General features: G+C 44.8%; 2 protein-coding genes across 2 annotated transcripts in view; one reads left to right on the forward strand and one right to left on the reverse strand.

Annotated features, from left to right (window-relative positions):
• Positions 1 to 12,426, forward strand: part of LOC122940391 — a 1,778,572-nt gene that overhangs the window by 1,619,253 nt on the left and 146,893 nt on the right. The gene's annotated exons all lie outside the window — the stretch shown is intronic.
• Positions 1 to 12,426, reverse strand: part of LOC122940426 (oocyte zinc finger protein XlCOF6.1-like) — a 273,710-nt gene that overhangs the window by 10,557 nt on the left and 250,727 nt on the right. The window lies entirely within an intron of this gene.

A 12,426-nucleotide genomic window follows, 5' to 3' on the forward strand; every position in this document is an offset into this window, starting at 1 on the left:
CGTGTGGAAGGTTTTATATGACCTGAAAAGATCAGGAATTAGAATGATGACCAAAAATGACCGGACAGCAGGAGTTATCTGACCCAAATATCTGCAGGTCTCCTGTATAAATCCAATCTGATTGCTGCATTATTCCAACCAGTTTACAATGCAGGGAGAGCAGCCCTTATATTCCATCCCTAACATTACATTGTGTATATAACATTACATTGTTGGTGCACCTGTTGCCCTTGCTGCCCGCCCCAGGGCTGTGAAGCCGGTAAGCTAAAGTTCTCCCGATCTGTGGCTTGTTTACTTTCTAGGAATGGGCATAATCATCTGCTCTGCTGCAGCCAATGACTGGAAGCAGGTGACCATGCCTGTACCGGCAAGGAAGCAAACATTTACTGGAAGATGGACATAATGGAGCCAGCATGCATAACCGGAGCGGAGGGTAGCAGGTACGTATAACTCTTTCCATAGTAGAGGCTGTGGGCACATGTGAAAAGTTACTTATTCCTGAACAAACCCTTTAATGCTGTCTTCCTGTTCTGTCTAGCAGTTTTGGGATGACTGCAGGCATGAAGATACTGTACCTAATATAAGTGACAGGAGAGAACACAGGAGAGGTGAGAACTGATTATTACCACTAGATCATCCCGATTATCACTGATTATAGTATAAGGACACAGTGGCTTAACTAGAGTTCTAAGGGCCCCAGGGCAAACTTTGGATAGGGTTCCTCCTCCCCATAATAAGTTTGAATAGGTTGTAGTACACTGCCGCTGATCACTACACAAACTCACATCGTCTAAACCCCTATAGCTATAAAGCCCCTGTAAGGCCCTCTATGGTGTCCTAGTAGTTAAACGTCCCCTTATAGTGGACCCAGCAATAATAATGCCCTGGTTGTGTTACCAGTATTAATAATACCTCTGACAGTGCCTTCAGTAATAGTAATGCCCCCATACTTTCCCCAGTCCACAATTGCCATCCTCTTTGTCCTCAATAATAATGTAGCACTTTTTCATGAGCCAGGGACAACTGTGGCCAACTACTACTACTCCTGGCCGGTACTGATACCGCTACTACTACTACTCCTGGCCGGTACTGATACCGCTGCTACCACCCACATTCTAACTCTGGGAGGACGAGGCATGGGTCTTTCGTTTTGTAGTCTTCCGTTTTCCAGACATTTAATTATGAGACATATAACTGAATAGTCAGGGGTTCTGTACACACAGATTATTAAACAGTACTAGCAAAATTGCAAGTGTGTTTTCTGTAATTTAAAGACAGAGGCACAATTATAGAGCAACTAAACTTTTCTTTCACTCAGATGGACTGTGTAAGGGCATAGTTATAACGTTTCTGTTTTTACAGCTTTTCTTTCTCAAAACCTCAAGTTGCTACATAGGCTTATTGCCAGCACAGCACCCCAAATAGCATTCTGCTGCTATGCTGAGCAATTGCACATTATGGGAAGGGCCTTATATTCATGTAACTCACTAATGTACTTCATTCACCGGTTCCGTTCTCTTCTCTGCGTAAATTCTACACAAAGATCATGTGGTCCAGTCCCTAAACTTGTCATCCACTGCCCGTGACCAAAAACATTTTGTCTCCATCGCCAAGGACTCGGTAGACGATTTTTAAACTAGTGTTGGTGGCTCTACCGTGGAGCGCTCGTCTCCTGCTATGGTCACATGTTTCTAGTTCCATGCGGTCACGTGGTATAGATACAGTTGAAGCAGCTCAGGTATACCATGTGACCGTAGGGGGACGAGTGCTCCACGGTAGAGGGGATCTTGAGAAAAACTGAATGAGAGGATTGATAATCCCCAAAATAGTCCCTGTACAGGGTCACCCTTATTCAGATAAAACATAACTTTTACTATTTATGCTAAAAGGAAATACAAGTGTGATCCATTAAAACTATGGGGGTCCCGCTGTCACTATTATCTTATGGTGTACAGATCACATCTATCATCTGATAGGATATTGGAGTGAGGTGTTGGCTCAAAGTGCACATGAAATTCTGGTGGGGGGTTGTTCCACAAGCATTTTAGGGTGAATCTATAGGTATCTAGATTACCCAATATGTCCCAGGTCTAGTGGTCTCTATGTGGTCTGGCTGCAGGTTACCTCCTGGATTCTTCCAAAATAGCAGAGGAGCACTCGATTTTGTGAATACTCGCTTTAGTGAGCAGTCATACATAGGTGTGGAGAGTGTCCACTCCTAAGGTCTCCCCTTACTCCTTTCTCACACCCCTAAGTGGGGGGAAGGAGAGAGAAGTAGGTACGTTCAGATCACACATACACACTCCTATCAGAACCTAGGTCTGTAGAGAAGATCTCCTCCACTGCTGGGGTCTCCCCATGCTCTTTTCCTACACCCCTATGCAGATAAATTTTCGCAAAATTCTTACTGAACCTGATTTGTAATCATTTCAGGGACTTATCATTTAAATATGTGCTTTCCCAGTTTATTGGATAATCTAGAGATGATATCTTCAGCAGCAGGCTATGTGTAGGGACATAGAGAAGACAAGGGGGAGTAGCTGGTGGGGAGGGAGCTCTCCAGAGGGATCTGATAACTGATGCTGTAATCTTGTAGTTCACAGGACGTCAGCCACACAGTGAACTCCTGTCTGACAGGTACAGCAAGCCTCGGTGGTCAGACTGGAGATTACATGGCCAGGTGTCCATAATTAAAGGGTATAAAATGTACGGATGCTTCTGAGCATTTAGAAAATTGCTAGTGAGTTGACGTTATATGTGCTGATGAAAAATAATCCTATACTGCTTTTCCAATGGTTCCCTGGTCCTGGGGGGCTTCACTATTGGCTGTGAAAAAAGGCAGGCGCAGGATTACAATAAAATGTGGCAGGTCCTTGAGCTTCCCCTTAGCACAACCCAAACTGATGAAGCCAGTCCCTGATGAAGCCAGTGCCTGGTGAAACATGTAGGGGGGATTTGCTCATGGGCATCTTTTTTTTTAGGCAGGGAACCGCTATTCTACCTCTGGCACGGGATAGTGCTTGCTAACTAACAGACCTACTGAATCTACCTCCCTGATGGAAGTGTGTGTGGGGGCAACGTTAGAAAACTGCTGGGGAGTTAGAATTACCATATTTTTCACTTTATACGATGTAATGATGTAAGACGCGCCTAGGTTTTTTAGGAGGAAAATTAAGAAAAGAAAATATTTTGAACTAAATGGTGTGCTTTTGGTGGGTTTTGAACTAATGGGGGGGATCTGCGGAGGACAGTGTTATAGGGGGATCTGTGGAGGACAGTGTTATAGGGGGATCTGTGGAGGACAGTGTTATAGGGGGATCTGTGGAGGACAGTGTTATAGGGGGATCTGTGGAGGGCAGTGTTATAGGGGGATCTGTGGAGGGCAGTGTTATAGGGGGATCTGTGGAGGGCAGTGTTATAGGGGGATCTGTGGAGGGCAGTGTTATAGGGGGATCTGTGGAGGACAGTGTTATAGGGAAGGATTTGTGGAGGAGAGTGTTATAGGGGCATCTGTGGAGGGCAGTATTATAGGGGGATCTGTGGAGGGCAGTGTTATAGGGGGATCTGTGGAGGGCAGTGTTACAGGGGGATCTGTGGAGGGCAGTGTTACAGGGGGGTCTGTGGAGGGCAGTGTTATAGGGGGATCTGTGGAGGGCAGTATTATAGGGGGATCTGTGGAGGGCAGTATTATAGGGGGATCTGTGGAGGGCAGTGTTATAGGGGGATCTGTGGAGGGCAGTGTTATAGGGGGATCTGTGGAGGGCAGTGTTACAGGGGGGTCTGTGGAGGGCAGTGTTATAGGGGGATCTGTGGAGGGCAGTGTTATAGGGGGATCTGTGGAGGGCAGTGTTATAGGGGGATCTGTGGAGGGCAGTGTTATAGGGGGATCTGTGGAGGGCAGTGTTATAGGGGGATGTGTGGAGGGCAGTGTTATAGGGGGATGTGTGGAGGGCAGTGTTATAGGGGGATGTGTGGAGGACAGTGGTGTTGGGGGATCTGTGGAGGACAGTGTTATAGGGGGATCTGTGGAGGGCAGTGTTATAGGGGGATCTGTGGAGGACAGTGTTATAGGGGTGTAAGAAATACAGGTTTTGAAAATAATATATGCATTATATTTTATAGATTATGAGGGATTTATTTGTGTGAATCAGAGACAGGTAGGTAACTGAATTTATTAGTATGTATCTAGCTCCTTTTGTCTTACTCCGATTCTCACAGATAAAGGCCTTGTAGAATCCTGCATCTCTTACATATGCTGATTAGCAGAGAACAAAAGGCACCCAAAACGTGGGAATAAGAGCAGAGTCATAAAATGGTAAAATAACTGGTTGACCAAGATTCAGTTTCTGGGCAGGCCCACACTCTCAGATAACCGATATGGGGCATTGGCAAGGATGGGGGTTGAGAGTTTGCAAGGAATAAAAGATCCACGCTTTGGGGTAGATGAAAGAAACATGGAAAAAAACTTGGAAGCTGGAGGAGGAGGCTGGGAGGAAGAGAGGACGGGAGAGGGTAGAGGAGAGACAAGTATTGGAGGCCCATGTGTGGTTTCTATAAACTGTAAGGAATTTTAATGTTAAGTTAAAGTAGCATTATATGGTATCCTGGAAATTGCTAGCAATTATAATTATTGCTATGTGTCTGTATAATTATCTCTCTATGTAATATGTATTTATTTATTTTGTTTCACTGTAACTCGATATATACTCATCAATAATAATACTAAAATATCAAATTTTCCACACTATACAATATTTTTTTATTTTATACGTTCACTCGTGTCTCATTTATTGTATACAACCTCGAATCAGACCCAGTAAGAGGGTGTGTTGTATATGGTATATATTTATTATATATTTATATATAATAATTTCATACATATGTATAACAGAACAGATTAAGAATAAATGGTACAGCAGTGAAACAAGATGCACACGGTGATTACAAAGAGATTGCACTGTCCCTGTAGTCTCTCTATGCTCTCTCTACAGTGTGTGAAAACTCTCTCTACGATCTCCCTACACTGTCCCTATCCAAGATTCCACAATTAAAAGTTTTGTTAAACACTGTCCCTAGCACTTGTCACGTCTCTCCCTATGCTCAGGGGCAGAATGAGGCTTTTATAGGGCAGTCACTGCTGATTAGCTGGCTGCACAGCATTATGGGTCATATTGCGTTCCTGGGCTTCTTTTACTTTGTAACATGTGTAGCCGCAATTTTAGGGGAAAAAAAAACCGATTTGTTGCCACGAAGCGAGAGAAAATCTGGATTCGTGGCAAATAGCATTTTCCTAGAATTTGGATCAAAGTCAATTAGTTTTGCTTCAATTAGCTTAACACTAATCACTACAACTCCCTACTTATCAGTGTTTATACCAAAAGGACAGCGGAGAACACAGGAGAAGGTGAGAACTAATTATCATCACTAGATCATCCTGATTATCCCTCTATAATATATAAGGACAGAAGAGGTGAGAACTGATTACGATTATATTACATGATAATTATTACTATTATTACTACCTTCCAAAGGCCACTGTACTTTTTTTTAACAAAAGCTGCACGACTAGACTTATCGCATGCATCATTCAGGGAGCATGTGTTATTTCTCCCAAACACAAAGCAGCCACAATGTTCCTGCAATTGTCTCTGACCACCTTGCCCAGTTGGAGTTAGGTGAGGAGACAGCCAGCGAGGTTGTTTGCAGCTTGATGCACTTTAGAAAGTATTTGGCTATGTGGCTACAATCACCCAGGGAGATCAGCTCTAAAACGGCATGGCAACGCTTCACATGATAGGGAGTGGGAGCGATGTTCTGCCCTGCTTCTGTTTGGGACAGACAGGAGGATATCCATGGAGGAGGCCGATAAGTGCCTGGTGTCGGAACAAACGTGGACGTGTCAATAGGACCTGGCCTTCTTGCTACAGTGCTGCCTCGCTGCAAAATACATTGATCTAATGGGCTGTGAAAGGCATGAACTGTTCCAGTCCGTAACCGTTGCTCCAGGTGCCCATTGTGTGCACCTTGCTGCACAGCTAGAATTGCAAGGAGTGGCCTACATTCACCACCACTTGAGAGTACAAAGCAGGGATGGCTTTAAAAAAAAAAATAGGCCAGCTCGATAACTTCTAGTGAGGCTGAGCACATGCCATTAGTCCCCTAAAGGCAACAGAATCCACAAAGTGGTACCTCAGAGACTGCACCACCAGCAACTTGTGCAAGCAGAGTTGTTTCTTGGCCACACATTCCCTTATCGATGGCGGATGGTGGGACAGAATAGAAGGAAGCAGTCTCAGAAGGAGAAGCAGTAACTGATGATGACTCGGACACAGTACTGCAAGTGGATGCTGCCTGGCTGCCACAAAGCAGTGATAAGAAATAGTTGTAGAGCAGCACAAAATGGACCTTCTGGCCTGTCTGGAATGCACTAGCCGTGGAGGAACAGCCAATCCAACGCCGTCCCATAGGTATAAATGGTTAACAGAAGATATCACAGCAGAATGTCCATTGTGACTTTTATTGGGGACCAGAATGCACCCACAAGTACGACGTTTCGGCTACGCAGTAGCCTTTCTCAAGTATACTTGAGAAAGGCTACAGCGTAGCCGAAACGTCGTACTTTTGGGTGCACTCTGGTCCCCAATAAAAGTCACACTGGACATGCTGCTGTGATATCTTCTGTTAACCATGGCTGCCACAAAGGAGACTGGGAGAAGGAGGAATCTCTTGTTGTGGTAGCTGGCAGACACCTCCGTCACTCCCATGGCTTATTATAATCGGGCAGATCTTGCACAGGGCATTGCTTTTGTTTCCAGCACCGTGGAGAAGAACTGCCAGACAGGAGATACTTGCACACCCCACACTGAGCTAGCTGCAGCCGAGCTTGTTTTAGGTCTGGCACGTTTTCAGCCTGCGACCACAGTATCATCAGCATCACCAGTTCCCAAGCTGACAATACTAGAAGCAGATCTGGCCCTGGTAGGTTTTGGGAGGTTCTAACTGTATGTTGCCTTCACTCTGTATTGCTGCCACTGCCACCATCCTCTTACTCTGATGTTACCTTCTTCTCAGCTCCCTGATGTAGCTCCCAGATCCTGTCCAACACACAATCATTATAATAGTCCTCAACCTCCCAGCCATGAAAACTGTGATATATCATCATGGGCCTTCTAGCCCCTCCAGATTACCTGCTTTATACTTGCCTTGAGTTCCACTGCTGCTACCACTGTCCCTACCACCACCAGTGCAGCTACAGGTGCCACTACTTCTACGACTACAAACACAGCTATGCATGGGGGTGCCCCTCCTCCCCCGAATATCCTCCTCATGGTAGTCTAAACGCTGAGCCACCCAGTCCTCAATTCCATCCTCTTTGTCCTCAATAATATTAGGAGCCAGGGAGAACTGTGGCCAACTACTACTACTCCTGGCAGGTACTGATACTGCTGCTACTACATACATTCTGACTCTGGGAGGACGAGGCATGGGTCTTTAGTTTTGCACTCTTCCATTTCTCAGACATTTTATTATGAGGCCTATAAACGAAAAAAGTCAGGGGTTTGGTACAGACAGATTATTTAACAGGAGAAGCAAAATGGCAAGTGTGTTTTTTGTAATTTAAAGAAAGTGGCACAATTAAATGTCTCTCCACTTCTACAAGGTTTAGACTCTAGTGTAATGGATAATGTAGAGATGATATCTTCAGCAGCATGATATGTTTAGGGACATACAGAAGACAAGGAGGAGCAGCTGGTGGGGAGGGAGCTCTCCAGAGGGATCTGATAAATGATGCTGTAATCTTGTAGTTCACAGGATGTCAGCCACACAGGAGAGAGACAGCAAGCCTCAGACTGGAGGTCAGACTAGAGATCACATGACCAGGTGTCCATAATCAAAGGTTCAAAATGTATGGAGGCATCTGAGCAGCTAGAAAATTGTTGGCGAGTTAGAATTATATGTGCTGATGAAAATAATCCTATATAGCTTTTCCTAATAATCAACTTCCAATATTATCAGGGGCAGGAGCTGTAAGGCAGGGGTGGGGAACCTCTGGCCTGCGGGACCATTTTATGTGGCCCCCGGCCCCCTGCCAGAACATATTGTGAAAATGCTAAGGACCACTTCCACTATAGAAGCCATCATTAGCATGCAGGAGGCACAGGAAGGTGAGAACATCGCATTGCTAGCTGTACTCACCTTCCCTGGTCTTCTTCTGACAACAGCTCTGCGCTGTCTGGTCACAGTACACCGTAGCGAGAAGAAGGCCAGAGAGGGTAAGTAAATCTGCCAAGTGGCAGTGCCATCCGGGAGCTGGAGAGGCAAGTTTGATCTGAAGTCTGATGGGGTCTGATCTGAGGCTGGGGAGGGTCTGGGGGGTCTGACAGGAGGGTGAGTTGAGGCTGATGGAGGTGGGGAGCAGATCTGAGGCTGAGAAAGGGACAAAGGTAGGGAGATTTGCGAAAAAAGAGGCAGGGACAGTGAAAACTGGTGAACCCTCTTTGGACCCCTCTGGGTTTAGCTTGGCTGCCATTAATGCCAAATAAAGAACTAAATATATAACATTCTCAACTTAAAAATTAGACTGCAATATGTGGTCAAAATGGCTCCTGTACTATTTGTAATATATAGCGCAGGCGCCAATTTGTACTGCAAATATACAGCGCTCCAGATTTTTTAAATTGAAGCTCAATTTCTGTAACTTACCCCTGAGTCAGTTATACCTTTGACCAAATATAGCCGTCAAAGTTTTAAGCTGAGAATTTTGTATGGCCCCCGAAAGAGGTTACAAATATCCAAATGGCCCTCGGCAGCAAAAAGGTTCCCCACCCCTGCTGTTAGGGGTGCAGTCACTACTGGGACTAGGAGCCTGAGGGGGCCCAAAGACCCTTGTGTCACATAAAAAGACACCGGAACTATACAAAGTTTATGAAGGTCACGTTACATCTTTGGCTGGAGGGAAGGGGTAAGGTCAAGAATTTGGTTTGGGGCAGGGGATGCAGTTTCAATTTTCGCCTCAGGCAGCACGAAGGCTATGTGCTTCCCTGCCCCTGGCCACAAAGCACTGAGGGAAGGGAGGTCCAAGCTGAACTCTTGCACCAGGGCACATGAGCCTTTAGCTACGCCCCTGAATATTATATTATACTCTATGCAAGTAAGAAGGATGACTTGCATCTACATGTGCTAGAATAGAATCCGTGGTATGATCTTGGTACTGCCATTCTGACAGTAAGGAGACACCAGGAGACTGCAGCCTAGACTACAAAACCTTTGAAGATAATGATGCATTTATCTCCTGATGTTCATGTTCAAGCTGACAACCCAAACACAACTTTGGTTGACCATTTGTATTGCTGTATGGTCCTGGCCTAAGACCTCTCAGAAAACTGTTGTGCCACTCTTGTGCAGCCACAAAAGATCTGCAGCAGTTGACAGAGAAGGCCATCTAAAAAGTCTATACAGGCAGAATAGTGAGAAGATCCAGACAACATGTAACGTCTATGAAGAAAAAAATGTGGGGGGTTCAGCCCGCACAACCCTGTTTGCAGGTGCACATTGCTATGGCGAAATACAGATACAAACGCAAAAACACAAATGCAATCGCACTCTGCAACCAGCACTCTGCAACCAGCACTCTGCCCTGCCTTTATGCTGGATGTTGAATAAAAAATTGGTGTACATTTTGGCCAAAGCGTAATAAGCCACTCACCACGTCAAGGTCGCCTTCATGAGTGGGCCCTAACACTAGTTCCTACCTGTTATGGGCCATGACAGCCACACAAAGTCCAGGGAGTGTAGGTACAGCATGCACGCCAAGCACACTCTGCTTTTAACCCCGTCCGGTGCCATTACAGCTTTCATCGGATCCAGGGATGCAAGTACCAACATGCATGCTGAGCCCACTATATACTTCTCCTGGAGATCGTGCCATCTCCACCTTTCTCATTATACAAGGATAAAACATATAATACTGGTGGATAAAACAAGACTGAAGACAAGATCTTCACAGTCTTCTACAGATCATAGGGGACATTTCATGAGACCTTATCTCTATCTACCTGATCATCCTGTGGGACATTGTGATGTTCTTCAGATGCATTCTGTAGAAGAAGAGGACTGGGACATCTCTCTGGTGTTATTATATCTTCCTTTACTGTAGGAAACACATCCAGTGACTGAATTAATTCCTTACATACAAATAATGAGAGGACGTGTGGATTTAGTCATGTCCATTACCTGTTGATATGAGAGGCCAGTGATCCTCCATCATGATGTCCTTATATCCATCTACCTGATCATCCTGTGGGACATAGTGATGTTCTTCTGAATTACCCTGTGGAAGAAGAGGACTGGGACATCTCTCGGGTGTTGTTCTCTCTTCCTTAACTGTAGGTGTTGCAGAATCAGGATTATATCGGTTGGTCAGCCATGTTGTCTTAGGTATAAATCTTGGGGCACATTTATTAAGATCAGTGTTTTAGGCGCAGGTCTTAACGAAGCCCTAAGCTGGCGGTAATTTCGCTTAAAGAGGACCTTTCACCGATTTTTACACTGTGAACTAAGTATACAGACATGTAGAGCGGCGCCCGGGGATCTCACTGCACTTACTATTATCCCCGGGCGCTGCTCCGTTCTCCTGCTATGCCCTCCGGTATCTCCGCTCACTAAGTTATAGTAGGCGGAGTCTGCCCTTGTTCTTCTGTAGCGCTGGCCAATCGCATTGCAGAGCTCACAGCCTGGGAGAAAATAACCTCCCAGGCTGTAAGCTCTGCGCTGCGATTGGCCAGTGCTAGAGCAGAACAAGGGCAGACTCCGTCTACCATAACTTAGTGACTTAAATCTCCGCCTACTATAACTTAAAAATCGGTGAAAGGTCCTCTTTAAGTTATGAAGAAGCGCAGGCCTCTCCATAACTTCAGGGCTTCCAGCACCAGTTCTAAATGCAAGACATCTTCCAAGTTGTCTTACATTTAGACCCTTTTCTACACCTGAAACATTTGTAGAAAATAGGTAAATGAGACAGGCCTGCCAGCCTATTCCCTTCCCCGGCCGCTCCATGACGACAATTGTAGACCTGCCGCCCCCCATTGCACCGTCATCTGCGCCTATAATATGTCTAATTTAGGCTTATTTCAGAATAGTAAAGCACACCCCATTGTGTTTACACCTCAAAAAGGAGCTTAACTAAAGAGTTAATCACCATTTTGAAGTGAACACCTGAGTACTTTTAGTTCTGACTACTTTTGCTAAGAAAATAGTAATCGATTAAAGATGTTATGATGGAATTGTGACCTTTAGAAAGTAGATAATATTTGCACTAGAAGTGGAAGCCTTGGCCAAGATAAATGTATTTCTATCAAAACAAACCATTTGCAGGTTTATGATCAGGATCGATCCTCGGTGTTGGACCTGTGATAAATAAAAGAGCCGAGATGGAAGATTGGTAAATGAATTGGAGAGGATTAAAGGGAACCTGTCATCTGGATTTTGTGTATAGAGCTGAGGACATGGGTTGCTAGATGGCCGCTAGCACATCCGCAATACCCAGTCCCCATAGCTCTGTGTGCTTTTATTATGTAAAAAAAAACGATTTGATACATATGCAAATTACCCTGAGATGAGTCCTGTCCCTGACTCATCTCACGTACAGGACTCATCTCAGGTTCATTTGCATATGTATCAAATCGTTTTTTTAACACAATAAAAGCACACAGAGCTATGGGGACTGGATATTGCGGATGTGCTAGCGGCCATCTAGCAACCCATGTCTTCAGGTCTATACACAAAATCCCGATGACAGGTTCCCTTTAATGGAAGGCCCCGGGAACAAATTATTTATGCAACAAGAGATTGTGATAAGGAAATTTTATCCAATTAGCAGATGTTGTCGGTGTAACTTGTGTAGATCTATGGTTACGTATGATAATGATGGAATCTGTGTGTAAACCACTGAAGTCTACGTACAGAGACACACTGCGGAAAACTGGAATTAAAATATTAATGATTCCTTTGTCCTCTGAGGTATAAAGGACGGTGTCCAGGACTTATAACGGAGCGCTGCCTTTTACCACGGCTGTAATTCACTTCCATTTACCTCTTATGCCATAATCTGCCTACATTTTACATTGACTTCAATGGTGTCTTGCTATTCTTCAGATTTCCATCAGAGATTTTAAGCCAAAACCAGGTGAAACTCTAAACACAGAACAGGTACAGAGTTTCTCCTATACCTTATGTCTGTGGAGGCTCAAATCCTGGTTCTGGCTCACAATCACTGATGGAAATCACTGACAAAACACTGACGTGTGAATGAGGCTTAAACAAAAGAATCTTCTGAAGAAGAAGTTGCTTCAAGAAGTTTTTTTGTTGTTGCGGCCAATTTCCAACACTGGGAAACACATCCAGGGACTGAATTCATTCCTTACATAC

The sequence above is a fragment of the Bufo gargarizans genome, chromosome 6 (assembly GCF_014858855.1).
Source record: "Bufo gargarizans isolate SCDJY-AF-19 chromosome 6, ASM1485885v1, whole genome shotgun sequence".
NCBI classification, from domain to species: Eukaryota; Metazoa; Chordata; class Amphibia; order Anura; family Bufonidae; genus Bufo; species Bufo gargarizans.